This window comes from Urtica dioica, chromosome 6, assembly GCF_054948205.1.
Source record: "Urtica dioica subsp. dioica isolate 48M chromosome 6, U.dioica_male_clone48M_v1_H2, whole genome shotgun sequence".
NCBI lineage: Eukaryota > Viridiplantae > Streptophyta > Magnoliopsida > Rosales > Urticaceae > Urtica > Urtica dioica.
Window position 1 is genome coordinate 15,025,727 of NC_142761.1, and position 25,302 is coordinate 15,051,028.

At 41.3% G+C, this 25,302-nt stretch overlaps 1 long non-coding RNA gene and 1 pseudogene across 1 annotated transcript; one reads left to right on the forward strand and one right to left on the reverse strand.

Annotated features, from left to right (window-relative positions):
• Positions 1 to 241: 241 nt before the first annotated feature.
• LOC149393431 (ethylene-responsive transcription factor ERF098 pseudogene) lies at positions 242 to 940 on the reverse strand (annotated as a pseudogene).
• A 20,342-nt stretch (positions 941 to 21,282) lies between these two features.
• LOC149393432 (uncharacterized) lies at positions 21,283 to 21,691 on the forward strand. The gene is made up of 3 exons (XR_016299697.1): positions 21,283 to 21,377; positions 21,450 to 21,554; positions 21,618 to 21,691. It is a non-coding gene; the product is annotated as an uncharacterized LOC149393432 (long non-coding RNA).
• Positions 21,692 to 25,302: the final 3,611 nt, after the last annotated feature.

A 25,302-nucleotide genomic window follows, 5' to 3' on the forward strand; every position in this document is an offset into this window, starting at 1 on the left:
CAAATGTTAGTATTTCATCAGGGGCTTAAAAATGTTTGTTTATTTTTTTTTCACGCGTTTCCATGCAGCAAATTTTGTTTGACAAATTACTGACGCGTACGTACAGAGTAGACCATCGGCTAGGATATACCAAATGACAATATCTGGCGAGGATTTCTTTTTATCTTTTGCTCAAATGCAAACATATTTCCCTCAAAATTAGGGTTGATTAAACAAAACTGTAAAAAATATGCACAAGATATACCAAAAATGAAAAATAAAAAGCATTCCATTAGCTAATAAAAAAGGAGGATAACAAAGAAAAACACAAAAACAAATAGAACGGAAGAGAAAAAGAAAGAAAAAGCTAACATAAAATTCTAAGGTCTTTCTCTGGAGATAATACTCTTGATTATGTATTTCTTTATATAAGAAACACCATACATTGATCATTTCTTCTTCTCCTGTTCCTGACCAAGAAGCTCCTCCAACACCCTATTGTCCAAGCACTCAAACTCAATAACCTGCCTCCCCCGCGATGAGGACGGCCCAACAGCCACTACGGGCCTAAATGGGCCTGGCATCTGCCCTCTTCCGGGGCCTCTCGGGCCCGGTGGAGGAGCCGAGAATGTAATGTGAGGAGGGTAGGGAGGAGACCCTAAAACTCGGGAGTAGTACTCGGAAGGGAAGTTTAGGATAGCGAGATGGGCTCGAAACTCAAACGCGGCCCGATCATAGGCCCGAGCGGCCTCCTCGGCTGTGTCAAAAGTACCGAGCCACAGCCTCGCACCTTGCCTCGACGGATCTCTTATCTCTGCCGCAAACTTTCCCCACGGCCTCCGTCTGACCCCACGGTATTTAACCTCTTGGTTGTCCTTCTCTTGCTCATCTTGGTAATTTCTACTCCTATTGTTGTTAGGGTCTTCCATGTATAAGCTCTTTAGTTTCTTTAACCGGCTTGTGAAACCCTAATTTGGTGTTTTTTTTTTTTTTTTTTTTTTTTGGCGATAAAAGTTGGTGTGGTTTGTTGTGTCTTAGTATTTTTGGTGGACAATATATAGAAGGGTGGTGATTTTGTGTATTTGACTACATGACTTAATATAAAATAACTTTATTGGAAGCTTCTTTTATGTTAATAAGTAAGAAAATTCGATTCATCTACGACTCTTTCTACGGGATAATTAATTAATATTTAAAGCACTGTTATTTTTTTCTTAGTTAATATAGGATTAGGATTTCAAATCTTCCATTAGCCAAGATTGGCATATTACTTACTGTTTTTTTTGTCGCACATGCATGTTGGTTTAGATTCCGCCATTTTTATTGGCTAATAATTTTGGAATAATAGATTTAGTTGCTATCGTAATAGTTGTGATCTTTAACTTATGGCTGGCGAGTAAAGCTGTTGTAATATTGGATTCTAAGTAACTTTTATTTATTTATTCAATATGTATATGGGGAATATTTTTTAGACCAAGACTTGACGTGGCCATATCAAAGATCTCATAGCAAGTATGGAATCACTAGAATATTGGGATCAACGTGCGGTAGATTACTTGGAATATAGGAATATAGTTTTACCATATATGGTGAAACATCAAATTGCACAACAAACAAAGAAGCCATGTAGTGGTTTTCTTCTCCTCCTCCTTTTTTTTTGTTATTCGTGAAAAACTTCTCTATGTCATGTAATTACTTCCCATAATTCCCTGAATAACGTCAAGTAGCTTGAGAGTACAATATTACTTTTTATTAGAATTTTTGTTATTACAATGGTTTTATGGCAATAATATTGTTAAGTTATGGAGGTTAATTCATCGAGAGGACTATAAAGATCTTACGACGATTAAATTGTAAATCGACCTATACTAACGATAATTATATCACAAAAACCTGGCGTGTGCATCAGAAGAGCATGTACAGAAAAAAATTGGCACCAAAATAGTGGTACAAGAAGTTAGCATGTTTATGAAGAAAGCCGAAAGTTTGAGGTGCGAGAAAGACCATCACTGCAAATTCGAGAGATTCGTAGACTATTACATGGTAGAGTCCTACATGATAGGGCTCTATTAAGTTGATGACACACTCATTGTAGGAGCAAACCTACATGAGATTAAAAGGCTTAAGATGAAATTGTTTGAACAATTTGCGATGAAAGATCGTGGAACCGCAAGGTAGATTTATGGGAGGATTACGAAAAGTAAGGACGTCATGAAGGCTTTCACAAGAAGAGTAGACTAGTACAAATGTTGGATTCTAAACCCATATTCTACAACACTTACGGCTAAGTGCAGTACTAAGTGCAGTAGAAACATGAGATTCTACAACACTTAAAATAAGTGTTGTAGAAACTAGGTGCTTCTATAACGTTTATGGCTAAGCGTTGTAGAAGTCTGGTATTTCTACAGCGCTTATGGCTAAGCGTTGTAGAAACATGATGTTTTTACAACACTTACTATAAGTGTTGTAAAATTTCACCATATTTCAGACCTTCCACAACGCTTAGACTATCTGTTGTAAAATCTTTGCCTCGGCAAAGTGTGTTTCCCACCTTGGTGAAATCTTTCTACAACGGACAGTCTAACCATTGTGGGATTAGTGACATTTAATGAACCTCGCCAAGGCGACACCTCCTACAACGGATAGCATATCCCCTGTAGGATACTATTGCTGTGGCGACGTTGTGTTTTCACCGTGGCATGTTCAACACGCCGCGGTGAGAGGTAGCCTCTAGCACGACGAGGAAGATACTGAGAGCAATTATTTTTGGGAGAAGATGTTATCGCCGCGGCGAGAATCTCCTACAATGGATATAATATTCGTTGTATGACATTCTCACCACGGCGAGGTTACGTGAATTTTAGGGTTCCATTATAAAAAGGAAGATTCATTTTTTTTTCTTCTTAGACCCAAATTCGAGAGAGTCCTATTTCGACCGAGTCTGTGAAGATCTCGCCGCCCAAAACTCATCGTTATATCCTCGCCGCCGCTAAATCTCGCTGCCATCCTCTGTCGCCACGTCCTCGCCGCCATCCTTTATCGTCAGGTCCTCGCTGCCATCTTCTCTCACCCCATCTCTCTTTGTCTACCTCTCAGTCTCGCCGCCCTCCTCTCTCTTCCACAACTTCTCAAGGTATGGTTTTCTATGTTTTCTATGGTTAGCTTGAATTTCATGTTGTTTTCCGAAATTTCATGGTATTTGCTCGAATTTGTTTGACTCATAATTCACAAATTTAGGGATTTGTTTGTAATTAATTTGGTTAGAATACGAAATTAGGATTTTGTATGAATTTGTGAATGAATTGAGTTAGAATTTGTCATTGCTTTTTACTTTGAGGTTGAAGGTGAGTTGGAATTTAAGATTGTGATGTTTAAATTGGGGTGAAATTGATAGAGAATTTGTGATTGTATTGAAATTATGATGAATGATTTTACATGTATTTTGTGTGGTTGAAGATTAATTTATTGTTTGAAATGCTGAATGGATTGAGTTATGATTTGACATTGTTTTAATTTGAATTCGAAATTAAGTTATAATTTGAGATTGTTAAGTTTAAATTGAGTTGGAATTGATATAGAATTTGTGATTGTTGTAAAAAGCTGGATGAATTTTGTTGAATTTTTTGTAAAAAAACATAGTTATTGTTTGGAATTGTTATGTTGAATTTTGAATTATAGATTTTGTAGGTTGAGTGAAGATTGTTTTCTGTACTAAAATTATTGGTTTTTTATTTTTATTTTGAAGTAGATGTTGAGATTGAGTTGTTTATGATTTAGTTTTGCATAGGTGAAAATTGGTTCGAACTAGAACGCGTGCGGGCGCCACGGGTTCGAGCTCTTCCGAAGGTCCTAGCAAAAGGAAAAAGTCAATCAAAGAGAGCTCGTTAACCGTCCCCCGAAGTCGATTCTAATACAAATATCATTACTAGCAAAGCCGCTGAGGAACGCTGCGACATTATCTTGTCGCGTAGTTTGATCCCTGATGCGGGGATTCGATGTGAGCACTAACACTGACATAGGAGCGCAAATCCACAACAGTATTCAAGTCCATGATTGGGTGAAGTTTTGTGCCATACTCGAATTCAATGTGAACTTAAACTTTGTGTACGAATTCTATAAAAACTTACCGGATAACGATCAAGATGTTGTGTCGGTCTGGGATAGAAGTCGATATGAGTGTCGGAGCCATCGTTGCTTTGCTTGGGACTTTTGACGTGCCTTTCGACAATGAAGGCTTTCGGGAATGGTTAAGAACTTGTAGCCACGAGGAGATGTCGAGGGAATAGTGTATTCCGGGAGAGGATTGGGTCCATGAAAAAGGAAAAAAGGCTACTCAAGGGTGAACAACTCACCAGGATTGCTAAAGCTTGGATTTACTTTGTTTGTGCTCGTCTTTTTCCGATCAAGCACTTCACCACTCTCGACGAGGGTCGTATCCAAGTCTTATTTTGCATCGTTCGAGATTATTCTATCAATGCTGGTCGATTAATCAATAATTGGATGAAGAGTCTTGACTATACTAATGAACCACACGGTTTGCCATAACCGTCAATCATTATAGGCCTTTATACAAATGCGGGGGTGCTGGTGATTGTTGCACCTCATGTTGGAATCGATCTAGGGTTTAAGAAAAAGTTTAACGCTTCGTTAAGCGGCGGAATTTTAAAAATTTTCTTTTTAAGTAAAACTAGTTTTTACTAACCTAGACAAGAGCATGTACATGTAAATAAAAACTAATATGAGCTATTAAAGTTACTAACCTTTCTTGAAGCTTGAACCTTGTAGAAGCTTTTGGAAAGTTGCAACGCTCGTCTCCCCTCGCAGCACGTCTCTCTTTCTTTCCTCGGCACCTCGAGCAACCACGAAAGTTTCTATCACTAAATCACTCGAAAAGAAGGAATCAGTGAGTGGGCACTTTTAAACACTACGACTTGAGAACGAGTCTCGAAGTCGCAGAGCTAAACACTAGGTCGAGTGAGGACCTAGGTGCCAAGACAAGAAATAATCGAAAATAAACTAGAGAGAGAGAGAGAGGATTTTCGGCCACCACAAGGTCTAGAGAGAGAAGCTCTCAATCTCTAACTTATGTGGAATGAATAGAATGAGAGGAATGAGGGTCCTATTTATAGGAGAAGGGTTGGCCTTGGAAAGAAGTAGTTTCCTCTTATTTTCCAAGCCTTTATGAGGAAATCTTATTTCCTCTTTTTCCCTTGCTTTGCACGTCCAACATGTGCTTCAATAAGCCTTGGATTTGTTTCCTCATTTAGTTTGTCTCTCTCTTTCCCTTGTGTTGGCCGAACTTATGCTTTCCTCATAGAGGAAATTTGTTTCCTCTTTTTCTTTTGGCAAGTATCTTGATACATTTATGCACAAAATAATTTCTCTTTCCCTTCGGTATTTGGGCGCCCATTTCACATCTAGAAGGAGCTTCTAGAAGCTTCTTCATTTGTTCATGACAACATGTGAAAGGCCCATTAAGAATTTTCAATAAAATTCTTATGAAATGAAATTAATTCACAAGGCCCAATGATCAAGTCATGGCCGAGCATTATTAAGTCATCAAATGAACTTGCCAAAAAATTTATTGACATTCATTTCATCCTTTGTCTCAAAAGACAAAAATACCCTTTTGACTATTTTCGTTCTTGTTTTGACTTAGCTTCCAGTTTAACTATTCCTATCGATGTGATTCGTGACAGTGACCTCATGGACCCAAATGAACAAAGCTTGAGCTAAACACTTGGACTCAAAAGTTCACAAACCTTTTCCAAGTTTAGCTTAATGCCAACTGACTCCACTAAAGAGCTGACACTGAAAATCTCTCGGTTCAAATGAATTTATTTTCTACTCAAGAATTCGACCTAATTATGATGAGCGGATCCATTGAATATTATCTATGTTTACCCTTCATGAATGTCATCAGCTAGTCGGGATTTACTAAATTACCATTTTACCCTTCTAGCTGTTATTTCCTCAACTCCTTTGTCGCTTGTGAATAAGTTAGAAACAATGTATTGACGAGGAGCTAACAAGTCACATTGTTTCATCCAAAAGAGTCAGGACTCAATTTGGACACTGGCCAGTTCATTTATTCACACTCCAAGGAACAAAGCATGAGGTGACATACATTGCATTTCAGCAATCTTGTACATGAATTCCATATCTATGAGAACTTCACAAAGTTACTCATGACAGACTCACAACTTAGTACTTCACCAATAGGCCTTGTTCGGAATCACATAGTGAGTCCGAACTTTGACTTTCTCAAATGAGAATACTAAGGTGTGAAATGGCATGTCTCATTTCAGGATTAAGGTAAGCATGATGCAATTCATACATAGTGACTTCGAGACATAAGAGGTTAAATGGTTTGTTCTTATATTGTCTCTAGAAGTGCACTGGTCAATTCAGTATCTTCGGAAGATACCTAGAAGAACTATAGAGTCCCAAACTCTCAATGCCTCATAACCAGACATCATAGATTCTTCTAACAATCATACTGAGGTCAATAGTCCTTTGACCCTAAGATTCGGAATATATCGTTTTAAGCAAACTACGAAGAGTTTGTTCATGCAAATCTACATTTGTCTCTTCGTAAGTTGTTAAGTTTGTTTATGGACTAAAAGACTAAGGTTTTATCATAAAGCTTCAAACAAAGAAGATTGAATGAACGTTTCAACTTTTTATTAATGAATAAGCAATTACAAGCAAGAGTCTTCGTAAGACTGTATGACATCAAATGTACATAAATAGACACTACTACTCTTCTTGTGGGCACCATTGACAACAAACTCCCACTTGACTCAAAGAAGATGTGAGTAGTCCTACGTGCCTAATCCCTCTCGAAGTTGGTCGAAGACCATGTTCGCTAGGGCCTTGGTGAATGGATCTGCCAGAGATCTACTTCACCTCCACGTCTCCGCGTTGCGCGATCTCTCGAATCAAATGGTATTTCCTCTCAATATGCTTAGAGCACTTATGGCTTCGAGGTTCCTTTGAGTAAGCGACAGCCCCACTATTATCACAATAAAGGGTCATGGGCTCGTCGACGTTTGGAACAACTTCCAAATACTTAAGGAATTTTCTAAGCCATACAGCCTCTTTGGATGCTTCACAAGCAGCCACATATTCTGCTTCCATTGTGGAGTCAGCAATGCAAGATTGCTTGATACTTCTCCACACAACAGCTCCACCATTAAGGATGAACACAGATCCCGAAGTGGATTTCCTGGAATCCTTATCCTCTTGAAAATCGGAGTCGGTATATCTCGTCAAAGTCAGGTCAGTACCTGAGTATGTAAGCATCAAGTTCCTAGTTCTTCGAAGATACTTAAGAACATGCTTAACAGCAATCCAGTGCTCGGGTCCAGGGTTGGATTGGATACGACTAACTACGCCAACGGCGAAACATATATCAGGTCTAGTGCAAAGCATAGCATACATGAGGCTTCCTACGGCAGAGGCGTAAGGAATCTTCCTCATGTCTTCAATCTCTTGTGCAGTCTTGGGAGACTGGTCCTTAGAGAGTGAAACTCCATGCCTAAAGGGTGTTTGACCCCTCTTGCAGTCTTGCATCGAGAAGCGATCCATCACCTTATCAATATAAGATGCTTGAGAGAGCGACAGGGTCCGGTTTTTCCTATCTCGAAAGATTTGGATTCCCAGAATGTACGCGGCTTCTCCTAGATCCTTCATATCGAATTACTTTGCTAGCCAGACCTTAACCTCAGATAATTTACCCACGTCATTACCAATGAGTAGTATATCATCGACATATAGTACCAGAAACAGAACTTTGCCTTCGTGTATTAACTTGTAAACACAAGGCTCATCTATTGACTGTTCAAAGCCGAAGCTCTTTACAGTTTCATCGAATCTAATATTCCATGACCTAGATACTTGCTTTAGTCCATAAATGGATTTAAGCAACTCACAAACCTTGGTCTCTTGACCTTTATCCACGAAACCGTCTGGTTGAGCCATGTAAATGCGCTCGTCAAGATTGCCATTCAGAAAGGCTGTCTTGACATCCATTTGCCAGATCTCATAGTCGAGAGCTGCAGCTATGGATAGGAGTATGCAGATGGATTTAAGCATCGCGACTGGCGAGAAGGTTTCTTCATAGTCAATCCCTTCTTGTTGGGTATAACCCTTTGCCACAAGTCGTGCTTTGAACGTCTCGACGTTCCCATCAGGACCCCTTTTCTTCTTGTATATCCACTTACACCCTACGGGTTTAATCCCTTCAGGAAGGTCTACAAGTTTCCAGACTTTGTTGAAATACATCGAGTGCATTTCAACTTTCATGGCGTCAAGCCAAAGGTTTGATTCAGAACAAGCCATCGCTTGGCTATAGGAAACAGGGTCATCCATGTCGGAGACGGCTACAAGAGAGTCTCCATAAGACATGTACCTGTCAGGCTTTTGAGTAGCCCTCCCACTACGTCTAAGTACTACTTGACGAGATTCTGATGAGTTAGGTTGTGTTTCAGTTGGGGTAAGAACAGTTCTTACAGATGAGGTAGAAGCTTCCTCACCCAACTTTTCTTCAAGCACAATTTTGCTTCTAGGTTTCGCATCCTTCATAAAGTCCTCCTCAAGGAAACGAGCATTCGTGCTAACGAAAGTCTTATCGTCCTCGGGACTATAGAAAGTAAAACCTTTGGTTTCCTTCGGATATCCTACAAACAGGCACAATTCTGACCTACTAGCCAACTTGCTAGTCTTTTGCCTCAGCACGTGTGCAGGGCAACCCCAAATTCGGATGCGGCCAAAATTCACTTTACGGCCAGTCCATCGTTCATAAGGAGTACCAGGAACCGTCTTGGACGGAACTTGGTTCAGAATGTAGGCGGCTGTTTCGAGGGCATATCCCCAAAAGGAAAGCGGGAGTGATGAGTAACTCATCATTGATCTAACCATCTCCATAAGAGTTCGGTTTCTTCTCTCTGACACTCCGTTTTGTTGAGGTGTGCCAGGTGCGGTAAGCTGAGAAGCGATACCTTCTTCTTTAAGAAAGTCATCGAACTCTCCAGACATATACTCACCACCTCGATCAGATCGAAGGGTTTTGATCACTTTGCCAGTTTGCTTTTCCACTAAAGCCCTAAAGACCTTAAATACGTTAAAGGTCTCGGATTTGTGTTTAAGCAAATAGACAAACCCATATGTTGAGTAATCATCAGTGAAGGTAACGAAGTATTCGCATCCTCCACGTGCCTGTTGGTTGAGCGGTCCACATACATCAGAATGTATTAGTTCCAGCAACTCAGTGGCTCTTCGACCCTTATCGGAGAAAGGTCGCTTAGTCATTTTTCTTTCTATGCAGGATTCACAAGTAGGTAGTGAACCTATTGCAGAGGCTTGGAGTGGACCATCCCTCACAAGTCTCTTAATCCTATCTAGACTGATATGACCAAGTCTTAAGTGCCAGAGGTATGTTGATTTTGTTAGATCGGAGGATTCATAAAGTTTGATCCTCTTTGGCTCCCTAATTAGATCATTATCTATTTCGGTGTCTAAAAGAGAAGGTTTAGTGGGATAGATGTAGAAAAGAGCATTCTTCATACATGCATCAGTGACAAAAGAATTATCAGGAAACGAAATACGAATTCCATTCTTAATGAACTTTAAACAATAATCTTGCTCAAGAAGACGAGCAACGGATATTAAGTTCTTCCCAAAGGTAGGAACGAAATAAACATTATTCAAGTTTAAAGTGCGGTCTTCAAAAGACAGCGTCACGGATCCCACAGCCTTCGCGGACACCAGGCTCCCATCACCCCATTTGAAACAGAACTCGCCTTCCTCTAAGCTTTTCGTTTTCTTGAAACCATTCAAGGAACAACAAATATGGTTAGTAGCGGCGGAGTCAAGAATCCACGTTGATACATTATCAGCTACTAAGCATGCTTTGGTAACTAGTACAATACTATGTTCCTTTGCTTTGAGGTAGGCAGGATAGTTCTTTTTATCGGCTTTGTGAGGTCTCTTCTCAGTTCCAGAGGCGGAGGCTTTGTGCTCAGTAGCATGTGCCTCTCCTTGATTCCTCTTTCTCTTAGTGAGACCTACAGCAGTATGAAGTTCCTTCATAAGCTTGGTAACAGTGTACTCTAGCTTGTTTATGGAGTAGTTCATCTTGTAGGTATCTAGAGATGCGGGGAGAGTTTCTAAGATCATATCTATGATATTCTTCCCATCAGTCTCAGATCCTAGGATTTCCATTTTATTTAGAAAACTAATGATCAGTATCATAAAGTCTCTAACAGGAGTCCTAGCCTTCATATGACAGTTCATAAACTGTTGGACTGCTTGTTGCCTTGCTTGACGCCTTTGCCCTCCAAACATCTCAAGGAGATTGTAGAGCATGTCAGCGGAAGTCTCGATGACACGATGTTGCTCTTTCAGCATATTGTTCATAGATGCCAAGATATAGCACCTCATAATCTCATCGGATCGAAGCCAGGCCGCTAAGGCGTCATTGTCCTCTTGAATTGAATCATCATTCGTCAGAGGAGGACACGGGGTGGTGAGTACCCATTTGTGCTTGTTAACGGTAGGTATTATGTCGAGGTTACGTTTCGAATCTACGTAGTTTTCGTTTTCAAGTTTATTCGAGGAAAGAATTGTAGAGATGTTTGAGAGACATATTGCCTATTTAAGTTGAAACAAGTTTATGATTAGTCTTTGGTTTAGGATTTAAGTTTTATTAAGACTTTTGTAAAATCCAAAGGTGTTATAAACCAAACGATAATTTACTCCCTCAAGAGAAGGCCGCAAAAAATCTCCATTTATAAGTAAATGACACATCATTAATGCTAAGCCAAGATGTCAATACATCTATTTTGACTAGCCACCTTTTAAATTGGTTTGACCACTCACATCCTTTCGCAGAGCCTCAAGGGAGGATACTAGGAATTGAGCCTAAGCGTGCAACCAACCACTTAGTCCAAAAGATCAGCTTTGAAAAACAATCCCCCAAGGGGAGGCCTTGCCATCATTGCATCACTCTCGGACGTAGCTCATTGAGCAATGATCGAAGCAATAACGCCTTGGAGTACTCACATTTAAGTGAGGGTCGCAAGAGCGGCTCTTAGTCCCACGTTATTGCATCTTTCACTAGTGTTGGGGATCGCGGGTTACAAACAACGAATATAACCCTCCCACTTAGTTTTTGGAGTTGGTTCATCGACTCTTATAAGTTCGGAAACAAATTTCCTAGTTAGAGAGCGACAGAGCGGACAACTAGAAGAGAATCCTAGATCGACATGTTCAGAGCAGTATTAGTGCATAAAGGCACAAGGTACATACTCGATCTTTTCCTATTTTCTATTTCGGGAAAGTGCGTGAGGGAAGTGTGAACTTCAACTAACTCGAACACTTGAAAGTTTGAGATTACACATCTTTTTATTTTTCGGCTTGTCTACAAGGAGACCTCTCACTCAAAATTTCAAGAGCATATAGATTTTGAACATATGTGATATAGATATAGTTTTGAAAACATTTTGAAAACTTATTTGATTTGGATGACAAAATATTTTCAAGTTTGAAAGTGAAAACGGTTTTTCAAAGTTCAAACTAGTTTTGTAAAAATTCAATTTCAATTAATCTTTCAAAACTAAAAACTTTTAATCTTTACACATCATGTTTATAATCATATAAAAAACATTTTTGCTCAAGAAAGTTTTCTCATTAGAGTTCTATAACTCATGGTAGTGGGGTTTGAAAATCCGGATTTCTAAAAAACTGGAGTTTCAGACAGCCGCGCACCTCGTAGTAAAATCGCCATATCTGGCGTCTCCGATGTCCTTTTGAGCCGAAACCGGTGGCATTGGACAGAGGACAGACAGAGCTTTAATTTGATTTAAGAATCATTAAATTTCAATTTCTGAGCAGAGAGTTATGCCACTTTTAATGCGGGTTTACTCCAGCTCGAAGAAAAAGAAATAAATTAAAGCTTGGTCCTACTTAGGTGCGAAAAAGAATCAAGTGTAACGGAACGTTTTAAGATGTTGTTTAAAGCTTTTATTTGTGTTTTATTAGCAAGGTAATAACAAGGCATAAAAGAAATAACAACAAGCATAAAACGATTCAAGTAAAAATAAGAAACTAGTAAGATAACAAAACTAGTCACAAAATTTTACTCGAAAAAATCTCAAACCTTTAAAACACGTTTTTCAATATAAAAAATTAAAAACTTTTAGAACTGATTCTAATGTGTTTTAACATCATCCCAAACTCATAGAAAATCAACATGGTTTTTAATTTAAAGGCATGAGCAATAAATTAAAAAAAAATCTAAGATTACAATTCTAACTTGTCACAAAATTAGTAAACTTTCGAAAACGATTTTCAAGCTCATAATTTTAAAAACATGTACATGCTAATCTTTGACCATAGCTCTGATACCATTTGTTGGAATCGATCTAGGGTTTAAGAAAAAGTTTAACGCTTCGTTAAGCGGCGGAATTTTAAAAATTTTCTTTTTAAGTAAAACTAGTTTTTACTAACCTAGACAAGAGCATGTACATGTAAATAAAAACTAATATGAGCTATTAAAGTTACTAACCTTTCTTGAAGCTTGAACCTTGTAGAAGCTTTTGGAAAGTTGCAACGCTCGTCTCCCCTCGCAGCACGTCTCTCTTTCTTTCCTCGGCACCTCGAGCAACCACGAAAGTTTCTATCACTAAATCACTCGAAAAGAAGGAATCAGTGAGTGGGCACTTTTAAACACTACGACTTGAGAACGAGTCTCGAAGTCGCAGAGCTAAACACTAGGTCGAGTGAGGACCTAGGTGCCAAGACAAGAAATAATCGAAAATAAACTAGAGAGAGAGAGAGAGAGGATTTTCGGCCACCACAAGGTCTAGAGAGAGAAGCTCTCAATCTCTAACTTATGTGGAATGAATAGAATGAGAGGAATGAGGGTCCTATTTATAGGAGAAGGGTTGGCCTTGGAAAGAAGTAGTTTCCTCTTATTTCCAAAGCCTTTATGAGGAAATCTTATTTCCTCTTTTTCCCTTGCTTTGCTCGTCCAACATGTGCTTCAATAAGCCTTGGATTTGTTTCCTCATTTAGTTTGTCTCTCTCTTTCCCTTGTGTTGGCCGAACTTATGCTTTCCTCATAGAGGAAATTTGTTTCCTCTTTTTCTTTTGGCAAATATCTTGATACATTTATGCACAAAATAATTTCTCTTTCCCTTGGGTATTTGGGCGCCCATTTCACATCTATAAGGAGCTTCTAGAAGCTTCTTCATTTGTTCATGACAACATGTGAAAGGCCCATTAAGAATTTTCAATAAAATTCTTATGAAATGAAATTAATTCACAAGGCCCAATGATCAAGTCATGGCCGAGCATTATTAAGTCATCAAATGAACTTGTCAAAAAATTTATTGACATTCATTTCATCCTTTGTCTCAAAAGACAAAAATACCCTTTTGACTATTTTCGTTCTTGTTTTGACTTAGCTTCCAGTTTAACTATTCCTATCGATGTGATTCGTGACAGTGACCTCATGGACCCAAATGAACAAAGCTTGAGCTAAACACTTGGACTCAAAAGTTCACAAACCTTTTCCAAGTTTAGCTTAATGCCAACTGACTCCACTAAAGAGCTGACACTGAAAATCTCTCGGTTCAAATGAATTTATTTTCTACTCAAGAATTCGACCTAATTATGATGAGCGGATCCACTGAATATTATCTATGTTTACCCTTCATGAATGTCATCAGCTAGTCGGGATTTACTAAATTACCATTTTACCCTTCTAGCTGTTATTTCCTCAACTCCTTTGTCGCTTGTGAATAAGTTAGAAACAATGTATTGACGAGGAGCTAACAAGTCACATTGTTTCATCCAAAAGAGTCAGGACTCAATTTGGACACTGGCCAGTTCATTTATTCACACTCCAAGGAACAAAGCATGAGGTGACATACATTGCATTTCAGCAATCTTGTACATGAATTCCATATCTATGAGAACTTCACAAAGTTACTCATGACAGACTCACAACTTAGTACTTCACCAATAGGCCTTGTTCGGAATCACATAGTGAGTCCGAACTTTGACTTTCTCAAATGAGAATACTAAGGTGTGAAATGGCATGTCTCATTTCAGGATTAAGGTAAGCATGATGCAATTCATACATAGTGACTTCGAGACATAAGAGGTTAAATGGTTTGTTCTTATATTGTCTCTAGAAGTGCACTGGTCAATTCAGTATCTTCGGAAGATACCTAGAAGAACTATAGAGTCCCAAACTCTCAATGCCTCATAACCAGACATCATAGATTCTTCTAACAATCATACTGAGGTCAATAGTCCTTTGACCCTAAGATTGCGAATATATCGTTTTAAGCAAACTACGAAGAGTTTGTTCATGCAAATCTACATTTGTCTCTTCGTAAGTTGTTAAGTTTGTTTATGGACTAAAAGACTAAGGTTTTATCATAAAGCTTCAAACAAAGAAGATTGAATGAACGTTTCAACTTTTTATTAATGAATAAGCAATTACAAGCAAGAGTCTTCGTAAGACTGTATGACATCAAATGTACATAAATAGACACTACTACTCTTCTTGTGGGCACCATTGACAACACCTCAAACAACCATTTAAATGTTGAAAAAATTAATTACGCTTTCATAAGCTAATTAAAACATTGTTATTAATTAAACAAGATCTAGATTTACGTTATTTAATGAGAGAAAATGCAATATGTCAAACAACCATAAATTTAATGACAAGTTCAGAAGACTTACAAATTTGGGCTCACGAATTGAACCTTCAAGCTTTCACAATCCGTCTTTAGTCTATAAAAGAGTCATCACGATAAGACTTTGGCATGACTCTGAAACTCTCGGATTCCTTCTCATCGTGTTGATGACACCGTAGTCTTCCGAAACGTAATCTTCGAGGAAGACAAGACTAATGAGCGGGCAACGATTCTTTATCTCACTTAGATTTGAAACAAGGTGTTTCAGATCTTTCTCTCTTATTTCTAAGAATGGAATTGAAGTAATTCCGAGGGAAAGCGGAAGAAGCAAAATGTCGGCCAAACCAAAGAGAGGAGGCCGAACTTTTTAATATAGTTTAGGTTAAATTTTGTTTCTCATAAACCCTCTATTTATAGCAGTAAAATGAGATATTTTGGAATATTCTAGAATATATTATTTCCTTTTATTGTGTTCACACTAGTGGATTTATTCTCTGCCCTTGGATCGCATCTCATAAATCCTACTTTTTCTCTCATCCATTAGATCGGTATCTAGGATTTTATTTTATATCAAACTATAAACTATTTTATTTGTTGAGAGAATATAGGAAAATATTTCTCCTAAATATTCTCCTAAATATATGAAGAGAATATACACTACAAGAAATAACACATTTAGCGACGACACTATTAGCGACGACTAAATCGTCGCTAATATATCGTCGCTAATAACCCTTTTAGCGACGATATTATCGTCGCTAATTCTTTGGTGCGAGAAATATTAAAGTTTGGCGGCAAAGATAATTAGCGACGACTTTATCGTCGCTAATTCTTTTTTGTCGTCGCTAAGTTCGCGGGAAAATAATTAGCGACGATAAATTAGTCGCTAATTATTTCAAAATACATTTAGCGACGATATTTTCGTCGCTAATAACGTTGAATTAATTTCGAATTTTAAAGAGGGAAAAATCCCTCGAATATAATTAAGACGAAAACATTTAGCGACGATAAAATTGTCGCTAAAGATTGTCTTATCGTCGCTATACAATTAGCGACGAAATAATCGTCGCTAAATGTTATCAAATTTTGACGAAGTTTAAAGAGGGAAAAATCCCTCCCATTAAATTAAAACGAAATGATTTAGCGACGATAAAATCGTCGCTAAATGTGTGAAATTTACTAATAGCGACGATTTAATCGTCGCTAAATGTCTGGTTAACGTAAGTTCATTTAGCGACGAACTGAAATCATTTAGCGACGAAAAAATCGTCGGTAAATGTCTTTAAATACCAGAACGCGACCCAGCTTCCCCATTCGCTCAGAAACCCTAACTTCCATTTCTCTCTCTACTTTCTCCCTCCTCCGCTGTGTGCCTCGTCCGCCGTGTGCCGCCGACGCTCCTCCGCCGTGTGCCTCGACGGTAAGTCTCTCTCCTCACTACTTCTCTCTCTCTCCTCACATCTCTCTCCTAAAGTCTCTCTCTCTCCCATTACAGCTCATCCTCCGCCGCTCCTCCGCCGCTCCGCCGCCGACGCCGACGCCGACGCCACTCCACCACCGACGCCGACGCCGCTCCCCTTCTCTGGCCGCGCGCGCTCTTCTTCTTTTTGTCCGATCGGTAAGTTATTTTTTTTAAAAACTATATATATATATATTAGTTAGTTATAGGATTAATATATATTAGTTATAAATTTATGTATATATTAGTTATATAGGACTATAAACTTTAGTTATAAATTTATTTTAATTAGTTATAGGATTATAAACTTTAGTTATATATTTGTTATAAATTAGTTATAAATGAATTATATAATTTTAGTTATAAATGTTTGTTATATATAACTAATATAATATATTTAGTTATATAAGTATAAATTAGTTATAAATAAATTATATATTTTTAGTTTATAAATTTGTTATAATTTATATTTTTAGAATTATATATTTGTTATACCAAATATAAATTTTATAAATTATAAATGAATTATAAATATTTGTTATAAATTTTATAAATTATAAATGAATTATATATTTGTTATAAATTTTATATTTGGTAAAATTATGTAAAAACAATTAGTTAGTTTATGTAAATTAAATGGAATTGTATTTAATTGTTGTTAGAAATGATTAAAAATGTGATGGATTATGAATTTTAATAATCGAACCACTGAGGTTGGATTTATTGTTAGTTTTAGGATGTTTCTATGCAGGTTTTAAAGTTAAAGGCTTGATGCCGGGTTGTTAAGTTTATAGGGGAGGTTCTGTCGAAATTTCGGTAGGATCGATCGTGAAATTATAAAATAAAATCCGAAAACTACTAAATTTTGAAATGTTCAATCTATAGGTAAAATGAGTTATCCAAATAGGAATTGGATAATCGAGGACCAACGTTTAAGCGTTGAGTTTGCGGCTGGCATGACAGAGTTCATGGCAATGGCCCGACAACACGTAAATGTCGAAGGACGAGTTAAGTGTCCATGCAAGAGGTGTAACAACGTGTTGATGCAAAAAATTCCTGATATAGAGAATCATCTCTTTATCAGAGGATTTAAGAGGAATTACACGAGGTGGAACTTTCACGGGGAGGAAGAAGATGACGTAATGCAGTATCAGACGGAGTACAGAGGAGGAGGGATGTTTGATGCTGTACACGATATCTTAGATCACAACGACGTAGACGGTGACGATGACAGTATTGACCCGAATGCAGAATACCAGAGTGGACAGTTCGATGACCTTTTCAGCGACCTAAACACAGAATTATGGCCGGGTTGTACGGAGTATTCGTCACTCTCATTTGTTGTCACGTTGATGCATTTGAAAGTGATGAACAAGTGGACGAATAAGTCGTTTGATCAGCTTCTGAAAGTACTGAAAAAATCTCATCCGATCGACAACACGATTCCAGAGTCACATTATGAAGCAAAGGCGAAATTGCGTCGATTTGGTATGGGTTACGAGTCGATTCACGTTTGCAAACACGATTGCGCGTTGTTTTGGAAGGACAACGCCAATCTAGACGGGTGTCCAGTTTGTAATGAGAGCCGGTGGCTGATGAAAGACGGTGGAAAAAAAGTAGCGCATAAAGTGTTGCGCTACTTTCCACTGAAAGATCGACTTAAGCGACTGTACGCGAGTCGGCACACAGCTCTAGAGATGCAGTGGCACGAGAATGAACGCATTAAAGAGGATGGTGTACTGCGACATCCTGCTGACGGAGCAACGTGGAAGGAGATCGACCGAAAATATCCCATGTTTGCGGCAGAACCGAGGAACGTCCGGCTTGGACTTGCCGCCGATGGTTTCAACCCATTTGGTGACATGAGTTTATCGTACAGTATGTGGCCGGTAGTCTTGACTGCGTACAATTTACCGCCGTGGTTGTGCATGAAAACATCGTACTTGATGTTAACATTGCTTATACCAGGTCGTAGTGCGCCGGGTAAAGACATGGATGTTTTCTTACAACCGCTGATTGATGAGCTGAAGGAATTGTGGGAAACCGGTGTTGTGTTGAGAGATGGTTCGACCGGTGAGCTATTCAGGTTGTTTTCCGTACTTCTATGGACGGTGAATGATTTTCCAGCGAGAAGCAGTTTGTCGGGATGGAGTGGTCAAGGGTACCTTGCTTGTCCGACGTGTAACAACGACACACCATCTTTCAAGGCTCGAAACAAGATTGTTTACTGCGATCATCGTCGATTCTTGCCATTGTTACACCCGATGAGGAAGAGCAAACTGTACAAGGTACGAAATGAGAAACGACCACCACCAGTGAGAAAATCAGCGAGCGATATACTTCGACAATTGCGATTAGTGGGAGATGCAACCCCGGGGAAGCACCCTGACTTCGGCGGGAAGAAACGAAAGCGCGATGCGAGTGAGCTGAATTGGACAAAGAAAAGTATTTTCTTCGAGTTGCCGTATTGGTCAAGTCTTACGCTGAAGCATAACCTCGATGTAATGCATATAGAAAAGAATGTATGCGACAATCTTCTGGGTACCTTGCTGAACATCGAGGGGAAGACGAAAGACACAGATAAGGCGCGGTTGACTTTGGCGGACTGGAACATGAGGCACGAGCTTCATTTGTACCAAGAAGGAGATAGATGGATGAAACCGCCTTCGTCATACACTCTGACACCTTCAGAACGGAAGCGGTTTACTGAGTTCTTGAGATCTGTCAGATTTCCCGATGGTTTTGCGGGGAATTTGAAGAAGAATGTTACCGCGGATGGGAGGTTGACGGGTTTGAAGTCTCACGATTGTCACGTGATTATGCAGCGCCTATTGGCTCCTGCTATTCGTCCTTTTCTGGATCGAACAATTCGAGATGCCATAATAGAGCTCTGCAACTTCTTCAGACTTATTTGCTCTAGAACGCTGGTAATTTCAGACATTGAGAAGGCGCAAGAGGATGTGAAGCTTATATTGTGTAAGTTGGAACAAATTTTCCCGCCTGATTTCTTCACAATCATGGTTCATTTGGTAATGCATCTACCGGAGGAGGCAATTAACGGAGGTCTAGTTCATATGCGGTGGATGTACCCATTTGAGAGATACCTTGGAACGCTCAAGCACTTTGTGCGTAATCGAGCTAGACCAGAGGGTTCAATTGCCGAAGCCTATGTTGTAGATGAAGCATTGACATTCTGCTCAAGGTATCTAGAAGGCGTTGAGAATCGTTTCAACATGCCCCAACGAACAGACGTCGCGTCTAACTTCGAAGGTGTCGAACGGGAGTTATCGGTGTTTCAGTCATCAAGTTGTCGGCCTTACGGGAAGATGACCACGATACGCTTAGATGAGAATATACGATTGCTCGCTGAGTGGTACATTTTACGAAATTGTCCCGAAATTGACGATTTCATGAGGTAAATGAGTGAAATAAATGAACTTGAATTATATTTATACGAAGTGATGTATTAAATGAACATGAATTTTATTTCAGTGAACACATAGATCTCATGGAATTAGAAGGTCGGCCAGATGTTGAAGAAGTGCATCGACTTGAGTTCCCAAAGTGGTTTTGGGAAAAGGTATTTCACTACCAAACTCAAAGAATATGAGATAATTAATAACCGACTCGTTAATGGTTGTATGTAGGTATTTCGCATGAGCCAAGACGGATTATCCGTTACCTCCGAATTATATGCATTGGCATTGGGACCACATTTCGCACCACAGACGTATCCGTGTTGTGTAGTGAACGGGGTTAAATTTATCTCCTGTCAACGTGATAGCAGAAGAACGACTCAGAATAGCGGGGTATGTGTACCAAGTGAAGGAGGTCACGACTTCTACGGTCAAGTAGAAAACGTTATTGTCTTGACGTATCAGAACAATTGTCGCGTCGTCTTATTTCAATGTTGTTGGTTCGGTGATCAAGATCCGAGGAAAAGGACACGCAACAACAATAACTTGACAAGCGTGTATGTGGCAAAAGAATGGTACAAAGACGAGCCATTTATTTTGGCAACTCAAGCGAAACAAGTTTTCTACTTGGAAGATAACTTGAATGGTCCTGATTAGCGAATCGTCGAAGAGTGTAATCATCGAAATGTGTGGGATCTTCCTGATATTGACCTCATTCTTGGTCAATCTTCGTCTTCAGTTCAGTTGTCAGTAGAACCGTTAGATTTAGATTCACTGTCAACGCGTCATCAGTCTGCGATACCAGAGCCCGTGAGCAACGACGCAGTGAACTTGTTGGAAAATATTGAAGAAGAAGAGTTTATCGATGATGAAGAAACTGAGGACGAAGATTTGATGGAAGAAGATGATTTGTCAGACGACGATGATTGATAGTATATAACGTTTTTCATTTACTTACTAAATTAACTGATTTAAATCATTAAGAATGCATAACTAAATAATTTTTTTTTTGAATTTTAGATGGATGCGGCTACAGGAGCTGGAGGCAGCGGAGGCGGGGATAACTTCTTAGCCTGTCTCCCGAATTATTGCCAGTCGGCGCCCGTACGTGATGGCGTCGAAGAAGAAGACGAGGATATCGAACCGGCCGTGCGTGGGCCGACGGTCGGGCTTCGATCTGAGCGTGCACGGCGCCCCGGGGTGAAGGAAGTCGTTATTTATAACGAGGACTTTCAGTCGTTCTTGCAGCCAGAGCGCGAGATGGATCCGGATCTCGCGACGTTTGCGAACACGCTCGGGTTGGTCGTCCGAGACAAGATCTCGCCTACGGTCCCAAGGTGGACGAATGCGAACGTGGGGCCGGCGAAGGAGGCCGAGATCCGAGCAGCGATTCGAGACAAGTACGACATTCGAGTCGATGGTGATGCAACCGGGAAGAAGAAGGCGATTGTCGAGGCGGCAATCATTCGAGACGCGAAGACTCGTCTTCGTGATTGGAGGCATACATTGCGGTCGTGGTTCGACATCGACTGCAAGAGCAGCGTACAGGTGGTGCGGTCGCTGAAACCAAAGACCGTTAAGCTCGACACCGAATGGGAGACGCTGATACAACGATATACGAGCGATGAATTTAAGGTAATATCGAATCATTTACGTTACTCGAATGTTTATTAAACGATTTGTTATTTACGTGTACGTTTACTTATATTACAACAGGCTATACAAGCGAAGAATAAGGCGAATCGCGCGAAGAAGAAGACGAAGACTCGACAGGGGACGATTGGGTTCTCGACCCACCGCATGAAAAACGTAAGTTTTATGTTTATATGATACATCAAATCGTTAAAATTATCTAACACTTGAAGTTTTGTTTACATGCAGAAGAGCGTCGAGACAGGCGCATTCGAGAGCTTGTTTGCGAACTACAAGCGCCAACATCAGTCCGACAAGTCTGAATGGCTGACTCCTGAAGCCTCCGCACGTTATGTAAGTTTACATTTATTTTTCTTATTTTTCGATTAATATATACTAACTAGTTAATTATATCAGGATCGACTGGTCGCTAGGTTCAACACGTTGCGAGCGGAGGCTGAGCACCAAGGAGCGGACGTTGATATTTCCGTTCTAGAGCAGCAGGCGATCGGCGATATTATGGGTTCGCGGACTGATCACTTGACCGGCGTCGGACGTTTGGTGCCACAGGGAGCACGGATGGCGGCTGAAGTCGCCGAAGTCTACGGTTCGGAGGCTGGGACGTCGCAACCAGGATATGTCTCGCAGGAGGTGTTGGCATCGACCCTCGCCGCGTTCGCCGAGACAATACAGAGTCAGGTGCCCGGCCTCAACCTTAGCTCGTTCATGTCCCAATTTCCGCAGAGTTCGCAGCAGGCTCCGTCATCCCACAGCCAGCAGACTCCGACGGCCGGCGTCCACACTCCGACGCCCGACGTCCGCACTCCGACGGGCGGCCAGCAGAGGACTCCCGACGCCAGCCAGCGGACGACGCCCGGCGGACCAAGTCAGTCTACTCCGACGCCGCAGCCTGCAGAACTTCAGCGCCAACAGAAGAGCGTTTCTCGTCGAGGAGGGGGAAAACGAGTGGCGGGACGACAAAGCAAACGTAGCGACTAGTGGTTTATTAGTTGTTTTGTGTATTTATTATTTACATATTTCTCGATAACCGAAAACGTACGTAACCGGATTTTATATAGTTGTTGATTTGGATAATATAATTTAGTTTTTATTTGATTTTTCATTTTAGAATTTCACACCCAAAAAACCGTAAAAAATAAATAATTAACGACGATAAAAAAAATTATAATAATAATAATTAACGACGATAAAAAAAATTATAATAATAATAATTAGCGACGATAAAATCGTCGCTAAATATTATTCACACAACGTTTTAGCGACGACTTTGTCGTCGCTAATTGGCGCGGGAAAAATTCCCGCGTGAATTAGCGACGACAAAGTCGTCGCTAAAACTCTGTTTCACAACGAAAAAAACTTCTCGTCACAACATTTTGTCGTCGCTAATTGACGCGGGATTTTTTCCCGCGGTAATTAGCGACGACAAATTCGTCGCTAATTGTCTGTTTCAAAATGAAAAAAAACTTCTCGTCACAACATTTACGGACGATTTTATCGTCGCTAATATCGTCGCTAAATATTTACCGACGATTAAATCGTCGCTAAATATATTTAGGCACGGCGAATTAGCGACGATTTTTATCGTCGCTAAATACATTTAGCGACGATTTTAGGGTTATTACCGACGAAAAAAATCGTCGGTAAATGTTGTAAATGTTGTAGTGATAGGACAATAACTAATTTCCTATATTTTATCTAATTTATTTTAGAAACTGTTGTCGGTCAATTTCAGAAAACCCGAGACGCCGAGAAGACACACCGTTCAAAGGGCCGATGGTCAGGCCGGAGGTCCTGAAAAGTGGCAAGCCTTCCGTCACGAGTCGACTGGAAAGTCCTCGTGCCAAACTTTCAGCTCCTCAAGTTGAGTCACTCTCCTCGAGTCGAGCCTTGCTCCTCAAGTCGAGTCATATGCCTCGAGTCGAGCCTCACTCCTCGAGTCGAGCCATCTTCCTCCTCGAGTTGAAATAACTCCTCAAGTCGAGATAACTCCTCAAGTTGAGTCGCATGTCCATGAGTCGATTAAAAATCATCGTGTCGATCTTGATTCCTCGAGTATGGACTTTGATGTTTCACGCGACTTGCGTGAAATCCTGAGCCCCGAAGGCCCAACGGGCCGAATAAAATGAAGACCACTAAGGCCCACAAAAGGCCGACAAGTCAGGTGCGCGCCCTTCAAGGAAAGCACGTGAGCGCAGCAAGCCGGGTGCCGCGCCACTCAGACGCACGCCGCGTGTCGCGCGGGGCACTTTGCGCACCGCGCGCGCTGCGCTCCTCTTCTTGGTGGAGCGCGCTCTCCAGTCCCAAATGGACGAAATACAAGCCTCCTAGGCCCCTCCAACTAATATAAATACCCCCTCTCATTGAGGGGAAAGCCATCCCATTAATTCTCAAGAAACGTGAGACTTCTCTCTGCTTCTCTGGATGCCATCCTTGGCCTGAAGCGGATCATCCTCGATTTCTCGTTCTCAATGATTCCGAAGCGCTCCCGGAGACTCTCGAGCGCTGCCTCTCTTGATGGAACGACTACTCCCGAGCCCACGAGTGCTCCTGCGGTTTTTGACTGAAAATCGCCTACGCGTCTAGCACACTAGACGCGTCCACCATTTCTGACAAGAAATTGCCTACGCGTCCTGCATTTCCGACTTGAAATTTCCTACGCGTCCGGAAGCTCCGCCACGACAAGGAACTCTTGAGTTAGAGTCTCCCACGTCTCCAAAAGAGAGAAAACACACATTCTCTCTCGGGTCACTCGATCCCAGAGTTCTGAGGCGTCGCCGAGGACTCCTCCGCGCTCCGTCTCCTCTGTCAAGCATACCCTCCAGGCTCCGTGCCTAACACTGCGTTACATACGCCTTGAACTACATTCTGACCTGATCCCACACACGGGTACGTAGGCAGCCTATATTGTCAATGGTGCCCACAAGAAGAGTTGTAGTCTTTATTTTGTACATTTGATGTAATAAAGTCTCATGAAGACTCTTGCTTGTAATTGCTTATTCATTAATAAAAAGTTGAAACGTTTATTCATTCCTCCTTCTCTGTTTGAAGCTTTATGTTAAAACATTAGTCTTTAGTCCATAAATAAACCTAACAACTTACGAAGAGACAAATGTAGATTTGCATGAACAAACTCTTCGTAGTTTGCTTAAAACGATACATTCGCAATCTAAGGGTCAAAGGACTATTGACCTCAGTATGATCGTTAGAAGAATCTATGATGTCTGGTTATGAGGCATTGAGAGTTGGAGACTCTATAGTTCTTCTAGGTATCTTCCGAAGGTACTGAATTGACCAGTGCACTTCTAGAGACAAGATAAGAACAAACCATTTAACCTCTTATGTCTCGAAGTCACTACGTATGAATTGCATCGGGCTTACCTTAATCCTGAAATGAGACATGCCATTTCACACCTTATGTATTCTCATTTGAGAAAGTCAGAGTTCGGACTTACTGTTACCGGTCCGTCTCGGTCCGGTAGATCGACGACGGCCACGCTGGCGGCCGTCCTGGGCCCGGCGCTCGTCCGGGGCCGGCACTCGCCGTGGCCGGCTCTCCACGGCCGGGTCTCCAAGGCCGGCCCTCCAGGACCGGCGCTCCAGGGCCGGCGCTCCAGGACCGACTCTCCACGGCCGGCGCTCCAAGGCCGGCCCTCCACGGCCGGCGCTCCAAGGCCGGCCCTCCACGGCCGGCGCTCCAAGGCCGACCCTCCACGGCCGGCGCTCCAAGGCCGGCCCTCCACGGCCGGCGCTCCAAGGCCGGCGCTCCAAGGCCGGCGCTCCAAGGCCGGCCCTCCACGGCCGGCGCTCCAAGGCCGGCCCTCCACGGCCGGCGCTCCAAGGCCGGCCCTCCACGGCCGGCGCTCCAAGGCCGGCCCTCCACGGCCGGCGCTCCAAGGCCGGCGCTCCAAGGCCGGCTCTCCACGGCCGGCGCTCCAAGGCCGGCCCTCCACGGCCGGCGCTCCAAGGCCGGCCCTCCACGGCCGGCCCTCGGCCAAGGGGTTCCTCAAACACCTCTTGGCCGCCTATAAATATGAGGGTCTCTCCCTCGACCCAGGTAATCCGAATTTGGGTACTGAAACGC